Source organism: Hibiscus syriacus, unplaced genomic scaffold, assembly GCF_006381635.1.
Source record: "Hibiscus syriacus cultivar Baekdansim isolate YM2019G1 unplaced genomic scaffold, ASM638163v2 tig00110904_pilon, whole genome shotgun sequence".
Taxonomy (NCBI): domain Eukaryota; kingdom Viridiplantae; phylum Streptophyta; class Magnoliopsida; order Malvales; family Malvaceae; genus Hibiscus; species Hibiscus syriacus.
Genome location: NW_024062907.1, coordinates 2,698,409 through 2,712,705, shown reverse-complemented (window position 1 = coordinate 2,712,705; position 14,297 = coordinate 2,698,409). Strand labels below are relative to the sequence as shown.

The 14,297-nt window shown below is 33.7% G+C and overlaps 1 long non-coding RNA gene across 1 annotated transcript; it reads left to right on the top strand.

Moving 5' to 3' along the window:
- The first annotated feature begins 60 nt into the window (after positions 1–60).
- LOC120146281 lies at positions 61–11,498 on the top strand. Its single transcript, XR_005518201.1, has 4 exons — positions 61–89; positions 209–337; positions 8,120–8,124; positions 11,487–11,498. It is a non-coding gene; the product is annotated as an uncharacterized LOC120146281 (long non-coding RNA).
- Positions 11,499–14,297: the final 2,799 nt, after the last annotated feature.

Sequence of the window (14,297 nt, the reverse complement as noted above, 5' to 3'; positions counted from 1 at the left end):
TCTAGTAAAAGATCACTGAACTATTGACTTGATTCTAATTTTTACACTAATTTTTCTCTAGGGGCTCGTAGCTTGCAAAATCTAATCAGGTAACCATCTTCTTGTTTTCTTTTATTATTTCATGTGAATTTAGTGTTTCACCCCTTTGGACTTAAGTTTAGATATGGATTGAATAATTTCCAGACTTACATGCATATTGCTTGTTCAGGATGCAATGAGAAACATATTAATCGTATTTTCCAAGTTAAATCCGGGCATAAGATATGTTCAAGGAATGAATGAAATCTTGGCACCTCTATTTTATGTATTTAAGAATGACCCTGATGTGGAAATGGCGGTAAGATCTCATTATTGTCCCCACCCAGTTCTTTTTTATTAAATCTCTAACTTGCAATTGTTTTGATTTTCATGTATTGAATATGAAAGGAGGTTTCCATGATTTTCTTGTTTCTGTTTGCAACTCCATTGCATCAAATCCATCTCTTTTCTTACCCCAAGATACCCAAAAAGTTTAAACAAAAACAATAACTTTCAAATAGATTACAGCTTTTAAAAATAGTACGGTAATGTTCATTTATCATTATTGTTATCAACTTGGCGGACATATATATATATATATATCATATGCACCAAATATGGAGTATCTATGCCAACATATAGCCATAGACCAATTACAATTTTAGTAAGAATAACATGAAGCTGACACATTATTTTGTTTTGTTGAGTTATTGAGTGGATTCCGTGATCATTTCTGCCAGCAACTTGACAACAACAATGTGAGAATTCGTTCCACAATTTCTAGGTTGTCACAACTTCTAAAGGAACATGATGAAGAGCTTTGGCGTCATCTAGAGATCACAAATAAAGTAAGATATTGTTGCAAAATTTAAACATCTTTTATATATTGACTCATGCTTGCCTCTTACCTGCAAAAGTTTGAACACTTTCACCTTTGTCGTTTTCTGCAACTTGTCAAGGTAATTAGTTGGGCTTGAATGCTAACTGATATGTTTAAATATCACAAAGGTCAACCCCCAGTTTTACGCATTCAGGTGGATTACTTTTCTCTTGACATATGAATTCAACTTTGCGGACAGTCTCCACATATGAGACACGCTTCTTAGTGACCCTGAAGGCCCTTTGGTATGATTGCAATTTTTATCTCACTCAAAAGTTAGGAGTTTTCACCCAACCCTGATATCAATAGATTTTAATCCAATCCATCACTCAACAACCCCAAAATTCTAAATAAAAAGCCCAACCCTCCCTGTCCCAACCCCAAACAAATCAATACAAACTTTAAATTGTTGTATAAAATTAATTATAAAAGAAAAAATATGTATTCTTTTTTTTCAATCAAATAGTGGCGTTGAGCGATTCAAACGACAATTTGCACATTTGGAGGAGCATTATGGTAAAGGTGAAAGAAGTACTCCACTTCTAAGACATCATGCTTCTTTGCCTAGGTATGCTTCATAAAATTTTAAGAATCATGTTAGTTCCATAATTTCTCCCCCAAACTTAGTTTTTCTAGTTCATGTGTCATATTTCAATTTGCATGAATATCATCTTTACAGAGAGCGAGTTCTTGCTCCCAAGGATGAGAATGATCAAGTTGCTGAAATACAAGTTGCAAAAGCACTCGAAGCTAGGATATGGTATATGGCTACTGTTTGATCATTATCACACTCCATTGGATCAGATATGCAGAAGGTATGAATTGAAACTTGGGAGAATTGTATTGCACTTAGTAGTTCTCTAACTTATCAAAGTTCTGCAGAATCTTAACTAGTTAACAGACTTAATAGTATGCAATGAATCTTCCAAGTTGTGTTCTTTTTGCTAGGTAGACAAGGTGTGAATTTGTCTATTGTCGGCTTTACACCACATAAGATGTACAAGTATGGAGCAAATAGTGAAACTGATGATATGTTGGAATACCATGCTACTTTTGATTTTTCACAAGACTCCCCTTTAGTAGAACTTGATGATGATTTCTTGTGTAAACGCCCGGATGGTGATGGCATATTTGTAGAACTTTATTATGCCGTGATATTTTGTATCGACATATGATTACAATATTTTTTATAACTTAATGTGAATATATTGTATGCAAATGGATTGCTTATATATAATATGATATATATATTTAGTATTATGAGGCATTAAATGTGATTTAGTTTAATTATTTGTCAATCTAATATATATATATATATATATAATTTACGAAATACAATCACGACCCATGAATGGGTGTCATCTTTTTTAATGACGGGGGCTTCAATGACGCGCAATGTAAGTCATACATGCATGTCATAAATTTATGACGCACAAATGTGTGTCATCTTAATTTATGACGGGGGCTTCAATGACACTCAATGAACATCATTAATGAGCGTCATAAATGTGTGTCATAAATGCGCGTCATAGATTTATGACAGTTTCACGTCATCTGAAATTCATGTCGGTGGCTTCAACGACAGGCAAATGTGTGTCATCCGCACTCATAGATGACGCGCATTGCGCGTCATTAAAGGGTTTTTTCTACTAGTGAATAAACAGAAAGCCAACTTCATTGTTCTGAGTTTATAGTTGGCGTTATTAGAAGCATAACAATTCTAAACGATAAAAATAAAAATAAAAATATTTTATTATATAATAGAAAAGAATAGTATAGAAATAAATACACAATTTTTATGGAACAATCGATTGGAAATTAATTGAGGCATGAACAATGCAGTTTCCTTAAGACAAATTTTCGGTCACTCCTTGGTGCTTGAGATATTTGGTCATCTATCTCCCAGGTTACAATAACGAGATGATCAGTGCATAGAAGCACAACTATCGAGATCACAAACTACTCCTTGCCTTCGTCTATCACCGAAAAAACTAAAGGAAATAAAATTTTTTGAATAGATTTTTAGATGCTTGGATGTGTTTAACCTAGTAGGTTTACACGGTAATTATAGGGATTTCACATTGTGAACAATTGGAAAATTTTGACCTAATGAAGCATTAATGAGAATCAAGCAATTAAGCAGTTTTCAAAATTATTGTTTTGATTAAAGGAACCTTTTAATCGATTGGAAAATTATGTCCTTAAAGCCATGAACATAGTCTAGTTCTCCAAGAATTTGAAAGAACTACACCCAATAGTCTCCTTGAAGTGACACCACTTCACTCTCGTATAGGTGACTTATGTTGCACGGTTCACCAAAACACACAACGTTCATTAAAAGCTTTCCTTAGCCTATACCAATTTGATCACTATTTACATCATAGGAACATAGTTGGGATAAAAACCCCACAGTGGCTGCACACGGTTTATGCAATTAGGTTACCCCTTTGAACCTAAATATTGAGATCTCCAGTCAATTAGGTAGGTTTTCCTTCACATAACACCTTTAATTTTCCATGGCCTTTGGTCCCATTCCTTTAGATGTTTCCTCAACTTGATCTCAATTTAACCCTTTGATTAGTGGATTATTATCATTTGATCTTACAAAATCAATAGAGATAACTCCCTTTGAGATCAATTCTCTAATGTAATTGTGCCGATGATGCATATATTTCTACTTATCATTATACATAAAGTTATGTTCTCTATCAATTTCGTTTATTTTCAGTATATGAATATTGTGGGCACACACTTTGGTCTTTTAAGAATATCCTCCAATAAATTCTAAAGTTATTTAGCTTATTCTCTAGACTTGTCTAGAGCTACAATTATAGATTTCACTGTGGATCTAGTTATAACAATTTTCTTGAAAATTTTCATGACACGACTCATCTTTCCAATTTGAAACATATTCACTTGTGTCTTTGATATCTTAAATATAAGATATTCTACTAGCATAGTAGTGTCCTTATGGAATAATGCAATTCACGATCTTGAGCATATCTAAAATATCTCAATTCTCTTACAACTGTTTTTAAAAGATTAACCTTGAATAGCATGTGAGTCTGCTTAAGGAAAGCAATATCCAGTCTAAGACAATTTATTTAGACATTTTACAACCATTGCATATTCCATTTGGTAAATTTTTTTAACCTTTGTTTTTGGAAAAATGTTGGCTCATATTCATTTAAGTTCTAGCTATGTCATAAACATCCTCGTCAAAGATATCTTGTCCATGTATTGTGAATTCATCAATATGAGACTGTAACACCCCCAACTCGTACCCGACCCGAATAAGAATCCAAGGTGTCACATTGCCTTGTACAAACTTTTATTCTTTGAAAACTCAAGGAAAATTAAAACTTTTACTTGTATTTAAATGGTGAAACCATTATAACAAAGTTAATATTGAAAATTCATAATTCACAATGAAAATAAATATTTGATAATTTACATAAATGTAAAATAGTTTGTTTACAAAACTGATCAGAGCATTACAATTTAAAAATCTTATGATACATGCCAAAAAAATTACAAAATGATAAGAAACCTACTGTTCAAATTATTCTTATATGATCTTCTTTAAGTGTATGCTATCCTTTCCTAGCATTGCTCCTTCCATCTCTTAGAACCTACGTGTGAAACAATCACACGCTAAGTCGTAGACTTAGTGAGGCAATAATAAGTATACTAAAACATATAAAAAATACTTGCTTATTCAATCCATATAAAACATTTCATACTAAAACCAACATACTTTTTTATGAAAATAACATCAACTGTTACTCATTATTCAATTTATATCACTTTATTATTTTAGCCCAACACATATTACTGAGAACTCAAGGTATCTGAGTATATTGAGGTTTTGCATTAAATACAATCACCACTGCTCATATAATTTGCACCGAAGTGCCACATAGATTTGTCCCGAAGGACCACGTAGAATTTGTCCTGAATGACCACGTAGAATTATCCCGAAGGAGCATAGAACCCTTGACTCTTGGCATGCCTACTATACCTCTAATTCTCATACATATACTTTGGGCTTTAACCATGTAATTATTTTTCAGGTCATTATTCAAAGTGTGTTTTATCCATGTAGAGCACATTCACATAGGGTATTTTCACGTAGAATATTTTCACTTAGTACATTTCACATAGAACATTTTCATATAAAACATATTCATATCTCTCATCACATACTAGTAAAAATCATAACCATGCATTCATAAATATAATTTATGTAAAACATTAAAAAATATTGCATAAATAAATAAAATATTTTTGATCAAAAACTTCGAGGTTGGCTTATTGCAAGTCGTCCTTATATCTACTATAAAATAAATAACTTGCAGTCACCTTTGGCTCACATAAGTCGAAAATAAAATCCTTTTTCTTTCGTTCAATCTCGTACTATGTCGATTCTTTCGATACGCTTATGATCCAAATCTACACATAGAAATGTCCAATATCAATACCACATTTCCATTAATGGGTAACCAATTATCACTTACATAAACGAAACAAAAACTTCCTAATTTAATTTTCAGACTGAATATTACCGGTACCCTCCTACAGTACCAATACTTCTCTTCTAAGGTACCGATACCCACTTCAGTATTGATACCATTTTGGCATTCTGGAATTCCATTTTCAATTGTAGTATCGATACCTTACTCCTTGTATTGATACCTCCACATCAGTATTGATACTACTTCAATTAGTATCAATATTGTTCAACTGATTCATACTATTTCTTTCAATTTAACCCTATTGTATCGATACTGTTCTTCTAGTACTGATACCCTTATCCAGATTTTACCTCTTTCACAATTTTATCCACACTTCACCTAAATCTTAATCTTTTAGCTCCAATCAAACACTTAAACTTACTAATATTTGCCTCACACAACTTATATCCATTAATCCTCTTTTAATATCCCAAATTCTCTATAGAATACTTAAGCTAAAATTATACTCATCAATCAAACATGTTCTTAATCCTTTCTAACACTTCAAAAATCTTAATTAAACCCTTGACAAGTCAAATATATAATTAGAACTCCAAATACTAATCAATCTTATCAAATCTCTTAAAAAGTCATTTTCCTAATTTATCCTTAATTCACAAAATCTCTTAGTTTCTATTCATCTTAAAGCTTCTTTAAGTTTCTATACCACCCATGAACCAAAAAACAACTCAAAATGAAAGAAATAATCAACTTGAAACATATCTCACCTTACCAATGGAGTCACGGTGGAAGAGAAGAAGAAGAAGAGAAGAAAACCAAGCTTCCATAAATATATTCCCTTTACTTATCCTCACATGTTAAATAACTTTAAAAAATGAGTTTTAAATTTATTTCTTGATAAAAGACCACAATGTCCTTCCACTCTTCAATCTTTGCTAATAAGTCATAGACACAAATTTCCAAAATTAGTCATTAAACTTTTCAATTTATCAAATTTAACCACTAAATTTTAAATCCTTAAATTTCAGTCACTGACCCGATGTTTTGGGTATTACAATTCTCCCCTTAAGAAAATTCATCCTTGAATTTTCACTATACAAAGAGATGAGGAAATTGTCTTCTCATGTTATCTTCACGCTCTCATGTTGTATTTTGTACTTTGTGATTTCTCCAGAGAATTTTAACTAACAGAATCGTTTTGTTCTTTAATTATTTGACTTCATATACTAAAATATGCATTGCTTCCTACTTATAGGTCATGTCAGATTGAACTTCTATTTATTCTAGTGATATAATGTGCGAAGGGACTGATCGATATCTCCTGAGCATCGAAAAATGAAAGATATTACGGATCTTTTTCATTTCTGATGGCAATGCTAACTGATATGCCACTGGTCCAACTATTTTTAAGATCTCATAAGGTCCAATGAATCTCGGACTGAGTTTTCCTTTGAGTCCAAAATGATGAATCTTTTTCCAAGGCGATACTTTTAGAAACACTTTATCACCTAGTTGGAATTCAATTTCCTTTCTCTTCAAATATGCATAAGACATCTGTTGATCAACAACTATCTTAAGATTATCTTGAATAATCTTCACTTTTTCTTCGACTTCTTTAATCAAATCTGACTGCACTAAATCTCGATCTTTTAATTCAAACCAATTTAATGGTGTTTGACATTTTTTCCAAATAAAGCTTCGTAGGGCGCCATCTTGATACTCGATTGATAACTATTGTTATAGAAAAATTCTACGAGCGGCAAATACTTCTCCCACGATCCATGGAATTCAATTACACATGCCCTTAACACGTCTTCTAGAACTTGAATCATCCGTTCAAATTGACCATCGGTCTGTGGGTGAAAAGCCTTGCTAAAGTTCAATCGGGTACCCAATGCTCCATGTAAAGACTTTTAAAACCTTGAAGTGAACCTTAGATCCCTATCAGATACTATTGAAACTGGGACTCCATGAAGTCAAACTATCTCCTTGATGTATAATTTCACATACTTATCCGTTAAAAATCAGCTCAAACAGGAATAAAATGCGTGTTCTTTTTTAATCTGTCGACAATTACCCAGATTGAATATATTTTTGTTTGGTGACAACGGTAAACCCATTACGAAATCCATTATAATTATAGGTTATGCGATAGATAAGGATAATTAGTTAGTATTTTAATATAATACTAACTCTTTGAAATAAGTCGTTTAGTTTAAATTAAATACTTGTTCTCACCTACTGTATATATTTATTAAACTTGTAACCTGTTTTAAAAGAATATACGACAGTGAAGTTTTTCACTTTTCCTTACCTTTGTCATTTAATTTATTCTCCACTTAATTCCTTTTACTTCACTTTACATTAGCCCTATTTTCAATATGGTATCAGTTAGGCGACTGATCCTTCACCTAAATCTAGCCGATTCATCAGGTAACCTGACAGGTTCTCACGTCTCCCTGTGCCAATCTCCATTAATGTCCAGTGTTGCTGCCATGCTTATTCCTAAATCGTAACAGTGAAAGCAACATCTGTTACTCTTAGATCCGACCGTTGCAGCAGGTTGGCGTGCACTCCTTTTGTCGCCATCTTGGCCATCTAATGCACAGGATCTCCAGACTCCCTGGTCGTAAACAGCCCATCCACGTTTCACACCTAATTTTATAGGATTTCCCCAACACCCTTGGTCTTCATCCGGAAACCAATTCTTCGGTAATCAAGGAGCTTTGCAATATGACTTGAGAAGGCTAGGTTTTCCATGTATGGATAATAACAACAGTCACGTGATCCAGAACCTGATCCTGCAGCAAAAGCATCAGGAACAAAAGCTCCTCTTTTTTTCTTTGCCTAGTGATATTAAAATGCTGCAAAAGCCTATTGATAGTAAGTCTTCAAAACAGTATCAACAACGTGATACTGAAGGAAATTGTGTTGTGAATACTGATTTACAAGGAAGTTCGTTTACTAAAAAATAAATGGAAGAGTTGCAGCAGTTTTTTAGTCAGTTAAACACTCATTCCCAATCAGTACCTACAGGTAGAATTCCTTCTGCTACTTTGGCTAATACATCTACCACTCCTACTTGAATTGTGGATTCTGGTGAAAGTGATCATATGACATGTGATATTAAGCTCTTTCACACTTTTCATGCCAACTTGTCTATCTCTCATATTCGAACAGCTGATGGTTCTCTATATGGTGTTGCCAGTCATGGGTCTATTCAAATAATTCAAGACATTTTGTTATCTCATGTTCTTTATGTTCCCAATCTCACTTGCAATCTTATCTCCATTAGCAAGTTGTCTGTCGATTTATGTTGTACCATGAAATTTAAATTTGATTTTTATGAATTTCAGGATTCCAGCTCGGGGAAAGTGATTGGCAGTGCTAGGCTTTGTGGGGGTATTTACCTACTTCCAGAAACTTTATTTTCCCACCCATCTACTTCCTTCAATGTTATACACCAATCTCCTTTACTTGAACCTTCAACCGATGTTATGCTATTGCATTTTCGGCTAGGACATCCCAATTTCTTTTATCTTGCAAAATTGTTTCAACATTTGTTTGTTAATAAAAGTCCAAAATCTTTTTCTTGTGATATTTGTCCACTTACTAAACAAACTAAGAGTGTTTATCTACCTTCTCTATATAAACCTTCCAAACCATTTACCATGATCCATAGTGATATTTCTTGGGTCACATCTTTATATGGGTTTCGGTGGTTTATTTCATTTATTGATGATCACACTCGTACTACCTGGACCTTTCTCATGAAAACTAAATCTGAAGCTTGTGAAATATTTAAACGGTTCCATAAGATGGTTGAAACCCAAATTCAATGTTCAATCCAAATGTTTCATTCTGACAATGGTAGTGAGTATTTTGCCAATGTTTTGGGTTTTTTCTTCCAGGAAACGGGGATGTTCATCTTACCTCGTGTTTCAATTCTCCTCAACAAAATGAGATTGTTGAGCGGAAAAACAAGCATATTCTTGAGGTTACTTGGTCTCTACTTTTTTACACAAATGTTCCTAACTATTTTTTTGGGGGAAGCCCTTTTAACTACCACTTATTTGATTAACCGTCTCCCTAGTAAACCATTACAATTTAAGTGTTTGAGAGATGTTTTTCTTTAGTTTTTCCCAATTTTAAACCGATGACTTCATTGTACCCCTTAGAGATTTTGGTTGTACTATGTTCGTTCATAACAATGTTCCTTTCAGGTCTAAATTAGATCCTCGAGCATTTTAGTGTGTGTTTCTAGGTTATTCATCGACTCAAAAGGGCTTTCAGTGTTATTATCCTCGTACTAAGAAATTCTTTATTACTATGGATGTTACTTTCATTGAAAAAACACCTTTCTTCCTTAAAACTGTTATTCAGGGGGAGTCATATAACGAATATCAGTTTGTTGACATACAACAATTGTCACTTGATTTGCAGCCAACTCTTTTTGATCAACCTGTATCGTCAAACCAGTTAAACCAGTCAAATAAGCCTACAAAATCGCTACAGCCAGACCAAACAACACTACCGAATCCAGAAAACGTATCCTTCCCAAACTAGTCCGCCGAAACACATTTACCTAGGCATGATCAACATATCACTTCACGTCAAATACCTCAATCTGAGTTGTAGATTTACAAGAGATGACAAAAACGTATTTCTAAATCAATCCCTGACCCTAATCCTGATTCTCCCACACAGCATGGACACTGTCATGAACCAGAACCGAACAAGAATGCTTTGGAGAATGAAGAAGGTAATAAGAGTTCTTCCACTGAATTAAATGATTTAATTGATGATAATGACTTACCGATTGCTCAAAGAAAAGGAGTAAGAAAATGCAGAAATTATCCAATTGAGAGATTTATTGCATACGGAAAGCTAACATCTTGTTTTAAGAACTTTACAGCAAGTGGAGATAGCATTACTGTTCTAGATACGGTTGAAGAAGCATTGAAAGATCCCAAGTGGAAAAAGGCAGTAGAAGAGGAATTAAAAGCACTGAAAAACAATAATACTTGGATTATAGTTGATCTTCCGAAAGATAAAAAACCAGTCGGCTGCAAATGGGTATTCATGGAAAAATACAAAGCTGATGGTAGCATTGAAAGATATAAGGTGAAAGGATTCATTCAATCTTTTGGAGTTGATTATCATGAAACGTTTACTCCGGTAGAAAAACTAAACACTGTGAGAGTGTTATTATCATTAGTAGTTAATGAGAATTTGGTGCTTCATCATTTAAACATCAAAAACGCATTTCTAAACAGAAAATTAGAGGAGGAAGTATATATGCGAATTCCATCGGGTGTGAAGAGTAATACAAGGAAAGCATGTAGATTAATAAATTCCTTGTATGGACTTAAACAATCTCCAAGCTACTGGTTTGACATAATTACAAATGTGATTATTCAGGATAGTTACAAGCAATGTCAGTCGGATCACACTTTATTAGTCAAAACAGCTTCAAACAACAAAAAAGACAATTTTGATTGTCTATGTGGATGATATCATTCTAACAGGTGATGATTGTATGGAGATAGAAAGATTAAAAAGCTACTGGCGAAGGAGGTCGAAACTAAAGACTTGGGAACTTTGCGGTATTTTTAGGCATGGAGGTTGCAAGGTCAAAAGAAGGAATAATGATCAACCAAAAGAAATATATCCTTGATCTACTATCAGAAACTGGAATGAAGGGATGTAAGCTAGTAGAAACACCCATGGAGGCAAATATTTAGCTAAAGAGAAAAGAATTGAGAAGTCCTGTGAACAAAGAACATTATCAAAAGTTAGTAGGTAAACTAATTTATTTATCACTTACTATACCTGATATTGTGTTCCCTGTCAGTATTGTGAGTCAATATATGAATGATCCAAGAGAAGAACATTTAGAGGATGTGAATAGAATTCTAAGATACTTGAAAATGACACCAGGACATGGGTTAATTTTTAGAAAGAGTGATTATAGAACAATAAGAATTTTTTTCGGATTTAAGTTGGGTAGGTGAATTAATGGATAAAAGATCTATAACTGGTTATTGTTCATTCGTTTGGGGAAATCTGGTTGCTTGGAGAAGTAAAAAACAGATGGTGGTGTCTCGAAGTAGTGCAGAAGCAGAATTTAGAGCAATGTCACTTGGAATTTGCGAAGGAATTTGGCTTCAAAGAATGTTAATTGAGATGTGGTTATGTTCCAATAAGTGGTTTGAACTTCAAAGTGACAATAAATCTGCAATAAGTATAGCAAAGAATCCAGTTCATCATGACCGAACGAAGCATGTGGAAATTAACAAACATTTCATCTTTGAAAAGGTGAATGGTGGAACGGTGAAAATTATGTTTCAACGAAGAATTAGTTAGCAGATATTCTCACCAAAGCATTTCCAAGAATTACCTTTGATGAGATTATATCCAAGTTGGGTCTTTTCAACATTTACTCCCCAACTTGAGGGGAAGTGTAGGTTATGCGATAGATAAGGATAATTAGTTAGTATTTTAATATAACACTAACTCTTTGAACGTTAGATAAATAAGGATAACTACTAAGTAGTTTAGTTTAAATTAAATACTTGTTCTCACCTACTGTATATATTTATTAAACTTGTAACTTGTTTTAGAAGAATATACGACAGTGAAGTTTTTCACTTTTCCTTACCTTTGTCATTTAATTTATTCACCACTTAATTCCTTTTACTTCACTTTACAAGAGCCCTATTTTCAACAATAACTCTTTCCAATTTCCATTGAGTAATAGAGATTGGTTACAATAGTCCTAAATTCACTTGATGTTCAGCTTTCACTTGTTGGCAGGTTAAACACTTTGCAACAAACTCTGTAGTAGCTCTTTTCATGCCTAGACACAAATATCTCCATTTTAAGTCTTGAAACATATTATTCCCTCCTGGATGCTTAGTCAACAGACTACAATGAGCTTTAGCAAATATATCTCTTTTCAATTCTTCATCATTAGGAATATAAACTCGGTCTATGTAATATAAGCATCCACTTGACTTTATTTCAAAATCCTTGATTCCACCTTTCTCCAATTGTCTCAATCTTGTTAAAAATTTATCATCTCTCCTTTGTGACTTTTTTATTCACTCTAACAATAGAGGTCTTAGCTTTAATTCAGCCATAATAGCACCATTGTACTTTAACATAAGTCGGGAGTCTAATATACTTAAATCTGTAATAGTCTTTCGGCTAAGTGCATCAGTTACATCGTTAGCTTTCTCAGGGAAATAATTATGATTGCATCACATTCTTTAAGTAGCTCGATCCATCTCCTATGTCTCAAATAAATCTCCTTTTGAGTCAACAAGTACTTCAAACTTTTGTGATTCGTGTAAATGTAACAACGCTCACCATATAAATAGTGGCGCCAAATATTTGGGGCAAACACCACCATTGTTAACTCAAGATCATGCGTCGGATAATTCTTCTCATATTACTTAAGTTGTCTCGAGGCATAGGTGACTACTTTTCTATCTTGTATTAAAACACATCCCAGACCATTATGAGAAGTGTCGTTATAGATAGTATAATCCTTGGTCGATTCTGGTTGCACTAGCACCGGAGCTTCCGTTAGTACCTTCTTTAAGGATTCAAAACTCTATTGGCATTTATCCGCCCAATTGAATGGCACATATTTCCTTAATAGCTTTGTCAAAGGGGAAGAAATCATTGAAAATTCCTTAACAAACCTTCGATAATATCCAGCCAATCCTAAGAAACTCCTTACTTAAGAAACATATCTTGGAACTTCCCAATCCATTATAGCCTTAATATTATGAGGATCCATAAAGCTTCTTGTGTCGAAGTGTTTGAAGAATCACTCAAAGATAGGCGTCATGCTCCTCATTTGTCTTTGAATACACCAAAATGTCATCAATGACGAGGTACGATTGAACCACTTTATTCATGAGGTCCATAAACGCTGCCAGTGCATTAGATAATCCAAACGGTGTTACTACAAATTAATAATGTTCACACCGAGTCCTAAAAGTTATTTTTGAAATATATTTTTCTTGTATCTTCAACTGATGATAGCCAGACCGTAAATCAATTTTGGAAAACACCGCAGTTCCTTTGAGTTGATCAAATAAATCGTCGATTCTTGGGAGAGGATACTTATTCTTTATTGTCACTTTGTTGAGCTATCGATAATCAATATAGAGACGCATCAAACCATCTTTATTCTTTACAAATAGCACTGAAGCACCCCAAGGTGACACACTAGGTCTGATAAATTCTTTATCTAATAACTCTTGCAACTGAGCCTTTAACTCACTCGGTTCCTTTGGGGCCATTCTATAAGAAGCCATCGAAATTGGTGTTGTTCTAGGCATTACCTCAATTTGAGACTCAACCTCTCTATATGGAGGTAATCCTAGTAACTCAGGCAGAAATACGTCTGGAAATTCTCAGACCATCAGAATGTCTTCCAGTCCACTCTCCTTAACTCGAGTATCGATCACATTTGCGATGAAAGCTTGACATCCTTGTAACATTATCTTCTTGGCCGACATTATTGATATCACATTAGCTAATGGATTAAATCTTTCGCTATGCATAATTACTTGTGATCCATCAGAACTTCTCAAAACTACTTGCTTCAATCGACAATCGACATTGGCATGGTAACGATACAACCAACCCTTTCCCAAAATAACTTCAAAATCCTCAAATGGTAATTCCATCAGATTAGAAGGGAATTCAATTTCATGAATCCTTATGGAACACCCTCGACATAATTTATTCACCTGAGCACTATGCCCTAACGGGTTAGTCACAATCACATCATTACTTATAGCTTCTAATTGGATTTTCAATTCTCTCACCAATTGACTACTAATATAAGAATAAGTTTATCTCAGGTCAATCAAAACTGAAACAGGTTTATCAACTAACTGAACAGT